This window comes from Elephas maximus, chromosome 2, assembly GCF_024166365.1.
Source record: "Elephas maximus indicus isolate mEleMax1 chromosome 2, mEleMax1 primary haplotype, whole genome shotgun sequence".
Taxonomy (NCBI): domain Eukaryota; kingdom Metazoa; phylum Chordata; class Mammalia; order Proboscidea; family Elephantidae; genus Elephas; species Elephas maximus.
This window is the reverse complement of record NC_064820.1, coordinates 69,630,640-69,643,137: the sequence shown is the minus strand read 5'-3', so window position 1 is coordinate 69,643,137 and position 12,498 is coordinate 69,630,640. Positions and strand designations below refer to the sequence as shown.

Here is a 12,498-nt window from a genome sequence, read left to right as displayed (position 1 = left end):
TTTTATTTCATCATTTCTTCCATTCGCTTTAGCTACTCTACATTCAAGAGCAAGTTTCAGAGTCTCTTCCAACATCCATTTTGGTCTTTCTTTCTGGCTTTTTTTTAAAGATCTTTTGCTTTCTTCATGTATGATGTCTTTGATGCCATCCCACAATTTGCCTGGTCTTGGTCATTAGTGTTTAATGGGTTAAATCTGTTCTTGAAATGGTCTCTAAGTTCAGGTGGGATATACTCAAGGTTAAAATCTGGTTTTCGTAGACTTCTTTAAATTTTCTTCAGCTTCAACTTGAACTTGCATATGAGCAACTGATGATCTGTAGTCGGCTCCTGGCTTGTTCTAACTGATGACATCAAGGTTCTCCATTATCTCTTTCCACGGATGTTGTAGATTTGATCCCTGTATATTCCATCTGGTGAGGTATTTCCAATGAATAGATCATTGGTCTTGCAAAATACTATCATGCATTCACTGACATTGTTTCTATCACTGGCACTGTTTCTATCACCAGCGTCATTTCTATCACCAAGGCTGTATTTTCCAACTATTGATCCTTCTTTGTTTCCAGCTTTCGCATTCCAATCACCAGTAATTAACAACGCATCTTGACTGCATGTTTAATCAATTTCAGACTGCAGGAGTTGGTAAACATCTTTAATTTCTTCATGTTTAGCATTAGTGTTTGGTGGATAAGTTTGAATAATACTCATATTAACTGGTCTTCCTTATAGGTGTTTGGCTATTATCCTGTCCTGATAGTACTGTATTTCAGGACAGATCTTGAAATGTTTGTTTTGAAGATGAACACAACTCCACTCCTCTTCAACTTGTCCTCCCCAACAGAAAAGAGCATATGATTATCTGATTCAAAATGACCCATACCAGTCCCTTTCAGTTCACTAATGCCTAGGATATCCATCTTTATCCATTCCATTTCATTTTTGACAGCTTCCAATTTTCTTAGATTCATACCTCATATGTTTCATGTTCCAATTACTAATGGACATTTGCTGCTGTTTATTCTCACTTTGAATCATGCCATCTCAGCAAATGAAGGTCCCAAAAGCTTTACTCTATCCATGTCATTAAGGTCGACTCTACTTTGAGAGGTATGAATGCCTTTCAACCTGAGGGGCTTATCTTCTGGCACCATATCACCCAATGTTCTACTGCTATTCATAAAATTTTCACTGGTCAATTTTTTCAGAAGTAGATAGCCAGGTCATTCTGTCTTATCTTAGTCTGGAAGCTCTGCTGCAACCTGTCCCCTATGGGTGATCCTACTGGCATTCAAAATACTGGTGGCATAGCTTTCAGCATCACAGCAACACACAAGCCACCAAAGTTAGACAAACTGACAGACCAGTAGAGGTGTATGGATATATCATATTTTATTTATCCATTGATGGACATTTGGGCTGTTCCACTTCTTGGCTATTGCGAATAATGCTACAACGCACATCTGTGTACAACTTTCTGTTTGAATATCTGTTTTCAATTTTCTTGAATATACATGTACGAGGAGAATTTCTGGGTCATATAGTAATTCTATGTTTAACTTTTTGAGGATCCACCGAACTGAATTCTGCAGCGACTTCACCATTTTTTATGTCCACCAACAATGCATGAGGGTTCCAATTCTTCCACATCCTTACCAAAACTTATTTCTGCATTCTTTTCGTATTATAGCCACCCTGTGTATGTGTATGTGAAGTGGTATGTCACTGTAATTTTGATTACGCATCTATAGAACACTCCAGACAAGCATAGAAGAATACACATTCTTTTCAAGTACACATGGAACATCCAAGATAAGTCATATGCTGGGCCAAAAAAAGGAACTCTTGATAAGTGCAAAATAACTGAAATCACATGGAATAGGTCCTCTGACCACATTGAAATTAATTTAGACATCAATAGTAGAAAAACACCTGAAAAAAAAAAATACCTGGAAATTAAACAGCATACTTCTAAATAACCCATAGGTTACAGATGAAGCCATAAGGGAAGTTAGGAAATATTTTGAAATGAACGAAAATGAAAGCACAACTGTATCAGTCTGGGCTCAACCAGAGAAACAATCAATAGTAATAATATGAGGATATATTCTTTTTTTTAAAAAAAATAATTTTTATTGTGCTTTAAGTGAAAGTTTACAAATCAAGTCAGTCTGTCAAATATAAGCTTATATATACCTTACTACATACTCTCATTTACTCTCCCCCTAATGAGTCAGGCCGCTCCCTTCTTCCAGTTTCTCCTTTCGTGACAATTTTGCCTGTTTCTAACCCTCTCTACCCTCCAATCTCCCCTCCAGACAGGAGATGCCAATACAGTCTCAAGTGTCCACCTGATACAAGTAGCTCACTCTTCATCAGCATCTCTCTCCAGCCCATTGTCCAGTCCCTTCCATGTCTGATGAGAAGTCTTCGGGAATGGTTCCTGTCCTGCGCCAACAGAAGGTTTGGGGACCATGACCGCCAGGATTCTTCTAGTCTCAGTCAGGCCATTAAGTCTGGTCTTTTTATGAGAATTTGGGGTCTGCATCCCACTGTTCTCCTGCTCCCTCAGGAGTTCTCTGTTGTGTTCCCTGTCAGGGCAGTCATAGGTTGTGGCCGGGCACCATCTAGTTCTTCTGGTCTCAGGATGATGTAAGTCTCTGGTTCATGTGGCCCTTTCTGTCTCTTGGGCTCATAGTTATCGTATGACCTTGGTGTTCTTCATTCTCTTTTGATCCAGATGGGTTGAGACCAATTGATGCATCTTAGATGGCCGCTTGTTAGCATTTAAGACCCCAGACGCCACATTTCAAAGTGGGACGCAGAATGTTTTTATAATAGAGTTTATTATGCCAATTGACTTAGAAGTCCCCTTGAGCCATAGTCCCCAAACCCCCGCCCTTGCTCCACTGACCTTCGAAGCATTCAGTTTATCCTGGAAACTTCTTTGCTTTTGGTCCAGTCCAGTTGAGCTGACCTTCCCTGTATTGAGTATTGTCCTTCCCTTCACCTAAAGTAGTTCTTATCTACTAACTAATCAGTAAATAACCCTCTCCCTCCCTGCTTCCCTCCCCCCTCTCGTAACCACAAAAGAATGTGTTCTTCTCAGTTTATACTATTTCTCAAGAACTTGTAATACTGGTTTTACACAGTATTTGTCCTTTTGCATCTGACTAATTGCACTCAGCATAATGCCTTCCAGGTTCCTCCATGTTATGAAATGTTTCACAGATTCGTCACTGCTCTTTATCGATGCGTAGTATTCCACTGTGTAAATATACCATAATTTATTTAACCATTCATCTGTTGATGGATACCTTGTTTGCTTCCAGCTTTTTGCTATTGTAAACAGAGCTGCAATAAACATGGGTGTGCATATATCTGTTCGTGTAAAGGCTCATTTCCCTAGGGTATATTCCAAGGAGTAGGATTTCTGGGTTGTATGGTAGTTCTATTTTTAACTTTTTAAGAAAATGCCAGATAGATTCCCAAAGTGGTTGTACCATTTTACATTCCCACCAGCAGTGTATAGAGTTCCAATCTCTCTGCAGCCCCTCCAACATTTATTATTTTGTGTTTTTTGGATTAATGCCAGCCTTGCTGGAGTAAGATGGAATCTCATCGTAGTTTTAATTTGCATTTCTCTAATGGCTAATGATCGAGAGCATTTTCTCATGTATCTGTTAGCTGCCTGAATATCTTCTTTAGTGAAGTGCGTGTTCATCTCCTTTGCCCACTTTTTGATTGGGTTGTTTGTCTTTTTGTGGTTGAGTTTTAACAGAATCATATAGATTTTAGAGATCAGGCGCTGGTCAGAGATGTCATAGCTGAAAATTTTTTCCCAATCTGTAGGCGGTCTTTTTACTCTTTTGGTGAAGTCTTTAGATGAGCATAGGTGTTTGATTTTTAGGAGCTCCCAGTTATCTGGTTTCTCTTTGTCATTTTTAGTAATGTTTTGTATTCTGTTTATGCCTTGTATTAGGGCTCCTAACGTTGTCCCTATTTTTTCTTCCATGATCTTTATCGTTTTAGTCTTTATGTTTAGGTCTTTGATCCACTTGGAGTTAGTTTTTGTGCATGGTGTGAGGTATGGGTCCTGTTTCATTTTTTTGCAAATGGATATCCAGTTATACCAGCACCATTTGTTAAAAAGACTTATCTTTTCCCCAATTAACTGACACTGGGCCTTTGTCAAATATCAGCTGCTCATATGTGGATGGATTTATATCTGGGTTCTCAATTCTGTTCCACTGGTCTATGTGCCTGTTGTTGTACCAATACCAGGCTGTTTTGACTACTGTGGCTGTATAATATGTTCTAAAATCAGGTAGAGTGAGGCCTCCCACTTTCTTCTTCTTTTTCAGTAATGCTTTGCTTATCCGATGCTTCTTTCCCTTCCATATGAAGTTGGTGATTTGTTTCTCCATCAATTTAAAAAATGTCATTGGAATTTGGATCGGAAGTGCATTGTATGTATAGACGGCTTTTGGTAGAATAGACATTTTTACTATGTTAAGTCTTCCTATCCATGAGCAAGGTATGTTTTTCCACTTATGTAGGTCCCTTTTAGTTTCTTGCACTAGTACTTCATAGTTTTCTTTGTATAGGTCTTTTACATTTTTGGTAAGATTTATTCCTAAGTATTTTATCTTCTTGGGGGCTACCGTGAATGGTATTGATTTGGTGATTTCCTCTTCAATGTTTTTTGTTGATGTAGAGGAATCCAAGTGATTTTTGTATGTTTATCTTATAACCTGAGACTCTGTCAAACTCTTCTATTAGTTTCAGTAGTTTTCTGGAGGATTCCTTAGGGTTTTCCGTGTATAAGATCATGTCATCTGCAAATAGAGATAATTTTACTTCCTCCTTGCCAATCTGGATGCCCTTTATTTCTTTGTCTAGCCTAATTGCTCTCTGGCTAGGACCTCTAGCACAATGTTGAATAAGAGCGGTGATAAAGGGCATCCTTGTCTGGTTCCCGTTCTCAAGGGAAATGCTTTCAGGCTCTCTCCATTTAGAATGACGTCGGCTGTTGGCTTTGTATAGATGCCCTTTATTATGTTGAGGAATTTTCCTTCAATTCTTATTTTGCTGAGAGTTTTTATCATGAATGAGTGTTGGACTTTGTCAAATGCCTTTTCTGCATCAATTGGTAAGATCATGTGGTTTTTGTCTTTTGTTTTATTTATATGGTGGATTACATTAATGGTTTTTCTAATATTAAACCAACCTTGCATACCTGGTATAAATCCCACTTGGTCGTGGTGGATTATTTTTTTTGATATGTTGTGGAATTCTATTGGCTAGAATTTTGTTGAGGATTTTTGCATCTATGTTCATGAGGGTATAGGTCTGTAATTTTCTTTTTTTGTGGTGTCTTTACCTGGTTTTGGTATTTATGACGGTATATTCTAATAGAGAGAGAGAGAGAGAGATTTATTGCATGGATTATGGAATTGTGGAGGATGGCTAGGCAAGTATGAAATCCATAGCGCAGACCATCAGGAAGGGCAAGCTGGAACTCTTGGGCTGAAGCTGCTATCCACAGGTGAAATTTTTTCTTCAAGGAAGCCTTAGCTCTGCTTTTAAAGCTTTTCAATTGATTGAATTAGGTTCCAATATTACATTGGATAATCTCTTTTACTTTGATTTTAATCACATCTAAAAAAATACCTTCACAGCAACACCTAGATTAGTGAATAACTAGGGACTGTAGCCTAGCTAAGGAGCCCTAGTGGCACAGTGGTTAAGTGGTTGGCTGGTAACCAAAAAGTCAGCAGTTTGAACCCTTCAGCCACTCAGCAATAGAAAGATGTGGTTGTCTGCTTCCGTAAAGATTTACAGCCTAGGAAATCCTATGGGGCAGTTCTTCTCTGTCCTATAGGGTCACTATGAATTGGAATCAACTTGATGGCACCAGATCAGGATTTTTTGATAGCCTAGCTAAGTTGATAAAAGTGACTATCACAACATATCAAAATTGATGAGTTGCAGCTAAGCCAGTGATCAGATGGGAATTTAGAGTTTAAAATGGTTACATTAGAAGAGAAGAAAGTCCAAAATCAACTACCTAAACTTCCATCATAAGAAGCTGGAAAAAAGTAGTAGGAGAACCAGCAGAAGGAGCGAAAGGATCAGAAGAGAGGCAGAGGAGGACCAAAAGGAACAGGGAAGGAGAAGGAGAAGGAGGCAGAAGATTAAATAGTAAGTAGAAGAAAGAAAGTTGGAGGGCTTATACTACCTGATTACAAGACTTGCTATTTTAGAAAAAATTGGGCCTCAGCTATGTACTGTTTAGCTCATAACTTTCCAGATTATCTGATTCCAGTGTTTCATTTCTTTGAGCTATTTACACCCCTATAAATTGTAGATAACTGATGACAATGCAAAACAATTCTTGTCTATAGACATATAAATTCTGTCCAGTGGAGGCTTAACTGACTGCCTCCTCCCCTGCACTGTAGAAGAGGCCAGTTTTGCTTCCATTTGCACACTCATTTTAGCATTTCTGATCTTTAAGTGTATCTCTTTTTTAAGTCTCCTTTAAATTAATTGTAGCATCATACCAATTCCCTCACTAATAGTATGTTAAATACAAACTTCTAACACTTGTTCATTTTATATCTGTAGGAAAGTCATGATTTTACCTTTTTTTAAGGAAATTACACTATGAGAATATAATAATCCAAAGTGTGTGCTAATGACTTTAATCCATTGCCATGGAGTTGATTCCAACTCATAGCAACCCTAATGGACAGAGAAGAACTGCTGCGTAGGGTTTCCAAGGATTGGCTGATGGATTTGAACTGCCGACCCTTTGGTTAGCAGCCAAGCCCTTAACCACTGTGCCACCAGGGATCCACTAATGACTTTAGAATAGACATATATATCAAAGGAATAGAACACAGTCCAGAAATAGACCCCCATATTAATGGTCAAATGTTTTCCAATAAGGCTCAAATACTGGAAATCCATATAAAAAATTTTACCTACACTCTTACCTCATACTGTGCTTTGCTATTTTCTAACTGAGAACTCAAGCAAAAAATGTTATTAACTCATTCTCTTGCTGAATAATTTAAATTGTCAACACACAATAACACATATTCATGTGAATTACTTCTTGTATTCAAACGATGAGATAAAGATTTTTAGTCTATATATATGGCAAGGAAACCCTGGTGGCGTAGTGGTTAAGTGCTACAGCTGCTAACCAAAAGGTCAGCAGTTTAAATCCACCAAGCATTCCTTGGAAACTCTACGGGGCAGTTCTACTCTGTCCTACAGGGTCACTATGAATCGGAATAGACTCGAAGGCAGTGGGTTTTGGGTTTATACATGCTTATATATGCTTCACTGGTTTTGCTCCTCTAGAGAACCCAGCCTAAGACACTTGGCTTCTACTGTTTCCTTTGTTTAGTTGTACAAACTGATCACTTAACACAGAATTTTCCTACATGAGCAAACATTCAACTGCCTTGTGTTTTAGTTACATATGCATAAACCTGTCTCCCTTGAGAACAGCCACGTTTTATTTGTTTTGCTTTCCTAGCAGTGTATTTTTCCTTATAATTCAATCAGTTGATACTTTGCTTCTATACAAAATCCAGTGAGCATTCCTGCATTCTAACCAAATAAAAAAGAAAGAAAGAAAAAACCTGTTGCCATCGAGTTGATTCTGACTCAGAGCAACCCTTTAGGATAGGACAAAGTAGAACTTCCCTGTAGGGTTTCTAAGGCTGTAATCTTTACAGAAAGGAGCCTTGATGGTACAGTGGTTAAGTACCCAGCTGCTAACTGAAAGGCTGGCAATTCAAACCTACTGGCCTGCTCCACAGGACAAAGATATGGCAGTCTGCTTCTGTAAAGATTTACAGTGTTGGAAACCCTACCGGGTGCTCTACTTGGTCCTATATGGTCCCTATGAGACAGCAATGGGTAATCTTTACAGAAACAGACTGCCACATCTTTCTCCCTACTGACTGATGGGTTCGAACCACTGATCTTTCAGTTAGCAGCCAGGTGCTTAACCACTGTGTAACCAGAACTCCTTATTAGCATTCTAAGTTCCATAAATTCTGGGACACTGGTGAGATCAACTTTCTGAAACTATAAGGTTGAGAGAAGCAGATTTAGAACAATTCACCAAGACAAATATAATTCCATGAAGCTTTATTTGTACTTAGCAAGTTAACTTCTCTCTAGTAAACTGTACTGAATTCTTCTATCTGTGCATGCAAATAAAATCTGTATCTTCATAAGCATTAGTTTTTGTCATAAGAAACTAACTTTAGTAGCTACTAATTCTTATTTGGATTCCTCTCATGTACACAGTATTAATGCAGAGGATACAAAAGAGGTTAATTTTTCCCTGATTGCCACACTTTAAGTGTTTCAGTTCTCAACCCTATTTATTGGATGAAAACCAAAATCTAATTTATATCGACAAAATGATTAAGTAAAAGAAACTGAGAAAATAGATGTTTAAAAAATAAGTTACGTATGACTGATTGACAAATTCAAAGCAAACTTTTGAATTAGTAGGTTTTTGCCTATAAGCAGTAGAACTGACCAGAGGAAAACCTTGCTATTCAGAGAGGATGCTTCAGAGACATAAATAGAGAAATAAGTACAGAAATCTGTAAATACTGTTTCGTATCCCTCATAAAGATATGTTTTTAGTGGGCATAGCAGGCTGTCATTTTTTAAAAAAGAAAATCTATTTTTCCTTGTGAATGTACAAATATCTCTGAAAGTACACATATCGTTAGCTTGTGGTATTAATACTGTTAGTGTCTGGTGAGGAGAAATGAGTGGATAGGATCAAGAATTGGCGGCCTCTCAATGTGAACCATTTTGAAATCTTTGAAGTTTGTATAATATAAATTTATTGACTATTCAAAACAAATTTTTAAGTTTTTAAAACTTTCATGATTGACTTCTACTTCTAGCATAGCAACAGTACCAGGAATTGGATTTACTCTACCAACTGAAACAAACAAAAAGCTGGATAAAATATACAAAGTATCAGTTTTTATAGCACTGGATATCAGGCATTGAAGGGCAATGACCTGTGAGAGATAATAAACAAATGAGATAAGTTCTACGGTTGCCCTCGCTTATTACCTTGAGAGAGTTTCCAGGCCACAGTGCATGGCGGGAGAACACAGCCATAGTCTGCCAGACAACTTGAATTGAGAAGACATTACTGAAATTCCAGGGAGATGAAAGTGACTATAGTTTGCACGACAGAGTGCTAAAGAGGAGAGTTACACAAAGAGAGAACTCCAGAGATCTGCAGAGGACTCTCTTGGATGCTCAGCAAAGTGATAATCATTGGACGCAAGTAAGGAAACCACGTGAGGCCATGAATAATGCCTGTTACCACTACATAGACTGGAAAACCTCATAATTCATGGGGCACTAGAAAGAATACTCAGAAGGATCTTCCTCAGAATGGGTGAAAAATTAGCCCAAGACTAAACACTGCTCTAGTACTGCCTAATGAATTTTAAACACAAGACCTGAAAAAAGCAAACTGATTATGATTAGCGTAATTGAGTCCCAAGACAAGGCTCAAGAACATTTACATGTATACAAGAAAAAAGAACCTTTTGGTAATTGCTATGGCAATATATAATTTTGAAATAACAGCAACAAGAGCCAAAAAATATATGTACAGATATATATGTATGTATGTAGGCATATATGTGTATAGGTATACCTGTGTGAATATGTGTGCATATGTATATGTGTGTATATGACTGTATGCATATATATTAATAAATATAATAAAGCACATAGGGGGCACATTTTACTGATACTTCTTAGACATAACCAAACACCTTGCAGGATTGGTTTTCTGGGTGTGAAGGTTTAAGACAATAGCCTTGTGGAACATCTTGGTCAATTGGTATAATACAGTTCACTAACTTTATGTTCTACATTCTGGTTTGGTGAGTAGTGTCTGGGGTCTTAAAAGCTTGCAAGCAGCCATCTAAGATATAACTATTGGTCTCTACTTGTCTGGAACAAAAGAGAAAAAAGGAAACTAAAGACAAAGAAGAAACTAGTCTGCAGAACTAACAGTCTACACGAACCATGCAGCCTCTTCCACCCTGAGACCAGAAGAACTAGATGGTGCCCAGCTACCACTACTGACCATTCTGATCTAGGACACAGTAGATGGCTCCTGATAAAATGAGAGTATATTTATACAATGGAACACTACCCAGCAATAAAAAGAAATGAACTATTGATGAATACAACGATAATAATTAATTTCAAAGTAATTATATTGAGTAAACCTAGAACAAAAAAAGTAAATGCTGTATATACAATAATTCCATTTATTTAAAATTCTAAAAAATATAAACTACAGTGACAGAAAGCAAATTAATGGCTGCCAGAGCATAGGAGGGAGTTGGGGGGCGGATAAAAAAGGGCACTAGAGAATTCAGGGGTTGATGAATACTTTCATTATCTTGACTGTAATTATCTACTGGCTAGCACTTGTGGTGCATTTCTGTGAACTAGAAAAAGGCAAACTCTCTGGGGAACCTACCAGGAAAAAAACACTTGCTCTATGGTTGAACAATTAGAAGAGGACATTCATTCTTTGGGACCGGTGTGGCCTTCACCAGTGAACAAGACCTGGTGAGGGCAGCCTCAGTTAGATGGCAGCCCACACTCACGCCCCCACAGTTAATCCCTCTTTTCCAGGGCACAATCGGTACAATTATATTCAGCAGCCCTGCTTACCGAATGCCCTAATCATTTACTATTTTATCAAATGCAGATAATCAAGCAATGTCATCCCATAAAAACACTCCATTTATAAATGCATCATATAAGGGGGGGGGGGAAGGCATGAAAAAGCTGTATCTCAAAACACTTGGCCTACTGAAGTTCTAATATTGCAAATAATCAAGCAGAATAATGATGTTAAGAGTAAATAAGGACAACTTCATTACCAAGCCTTCATTTTTTAAAGTGACATTTTATGTTTGTTTTCTTTAGTAAGATTTGAAGTGTTTCTGTAAATGCAATATTTAAAAAAAAAAAAAAAAAACAGAGGAAGAAAAAATAAAGCAACATGTTTTCCTAAGCAGTAAGTCATCATTCAGTTTTCAGCAAAGAAATTTATCTTTCTAAAATGAAAGAATTGCATATACTAGCTTGTTAAAGTTAAATTTTATCTTTTGAATTTGTTTCCTTAAGAGAGCATGTCCATAATCACATTTGCAGACACATGCTATTTTTGTTTTATGAAGTTGTCATAGTTTTTACTATGAACAGGTGTTCTCAAAAATACTTCCATTTTTTGTAAACATTCAAAATTAAACAAATGAAATAAAAATAGAAATAACAACCTAAGCAAAAGGAAATAAATTAGCAAACTCATTATCTTAAAAGAGACCATTTATTTTATTAGCAAAATTGCCCCTACACTCTATTCAAATTTGGGTTCTGGCTGTTGGTAGTATAAACCTGGCTTAAAATAACATACACCTTTAGAAAAGCTCTAATTAATTCCACCTGACTTAACAACATTTTATTTGGGATTTTCTATGTAATTAGGGTGTTTAGTCTGTCTATGCTATTTGGTACTTTTTAATGCATTACTTTCTTAAGTAATTTCATGGTCTCATGTTTTGCAGAGCATGAGTTAGGCAATAACCCCATCTGATGCAGAGTACTTCTCTGGAGCCAAGCGATGAATGGAAGAGGTGGGAGAACCAGGATGCTTATGAAGGACAGCAGCTAAAAATTTTTTTCAAGGGAGGCTAGGCTTATCTCCCTAAATCCTCCTCATGGACTGGGTTTATCTCTTGTACTTCACTGATATCATACCATAAACCAAAAAAAAGCAAAACCCAGGGCCGTCGAGTCAATTATGTTGCATAGAGACCCTATAGGACAGAGTAGAACTGCCCCCTACGGTTTCCAAGGCTGTAAATCTGTATAGAAGTAGACTGCTACATCTTACCCCAGAGAAGCAGCTGATGGGTTCGAACAGCCGACCTTTTGGTTAGCAGCTGAGCACTTTAACCACTGCACCGCCAGGGCTCCTATCATACCATAGTCCCTTAAGTACTACTCCAGTTGTCATATATGCATTATAACAATTATTGTCAATTACCTGAAGAATTAATTTTTCACTTCAGTTTGAAATATGCCATGGTTGGGAGGATGGTACCAGAAAGTGAGTTATTCTGTGAGTGTAAAATGAAACGGTTGGACTGCAGGCATCGTAAGCACTTTCAAACTTTAGAATCATAGGACATCAATGGCATCATGCTTTAAAAGTAGTCTTACATACATTATTTTATTTAATATATCCTGACCCTATTAAGTTAAGAAGGATCGGTATTAATCACATTTCACAAGTGAGGATATAGCCTCAGAGGGTTGATTTGCTTGGATCTCATTTTTAGTAAACAATCCTACAACCAGAACCTAAGTCTTCACAGATCATAGCTGTCATTAAAAATGAGGA

The 12,498-nt window shown here is 37.5% G+C and overlaps 1 protein-coding gene across 5 annotated transcripts in view; it reads right to left on the bottom strand.

Annotated features, from left to right (window-relative positions):
- The window catches only part of CWC27 (CWC27 spliceosome associated cyclophilin), a 255,184-nt gene that overhangs the window by 179,612 nt on the left and 63,074 nt on the right, over positions 1 to 12,498 (bottom strand). The window lies entirely within an intron of this gene.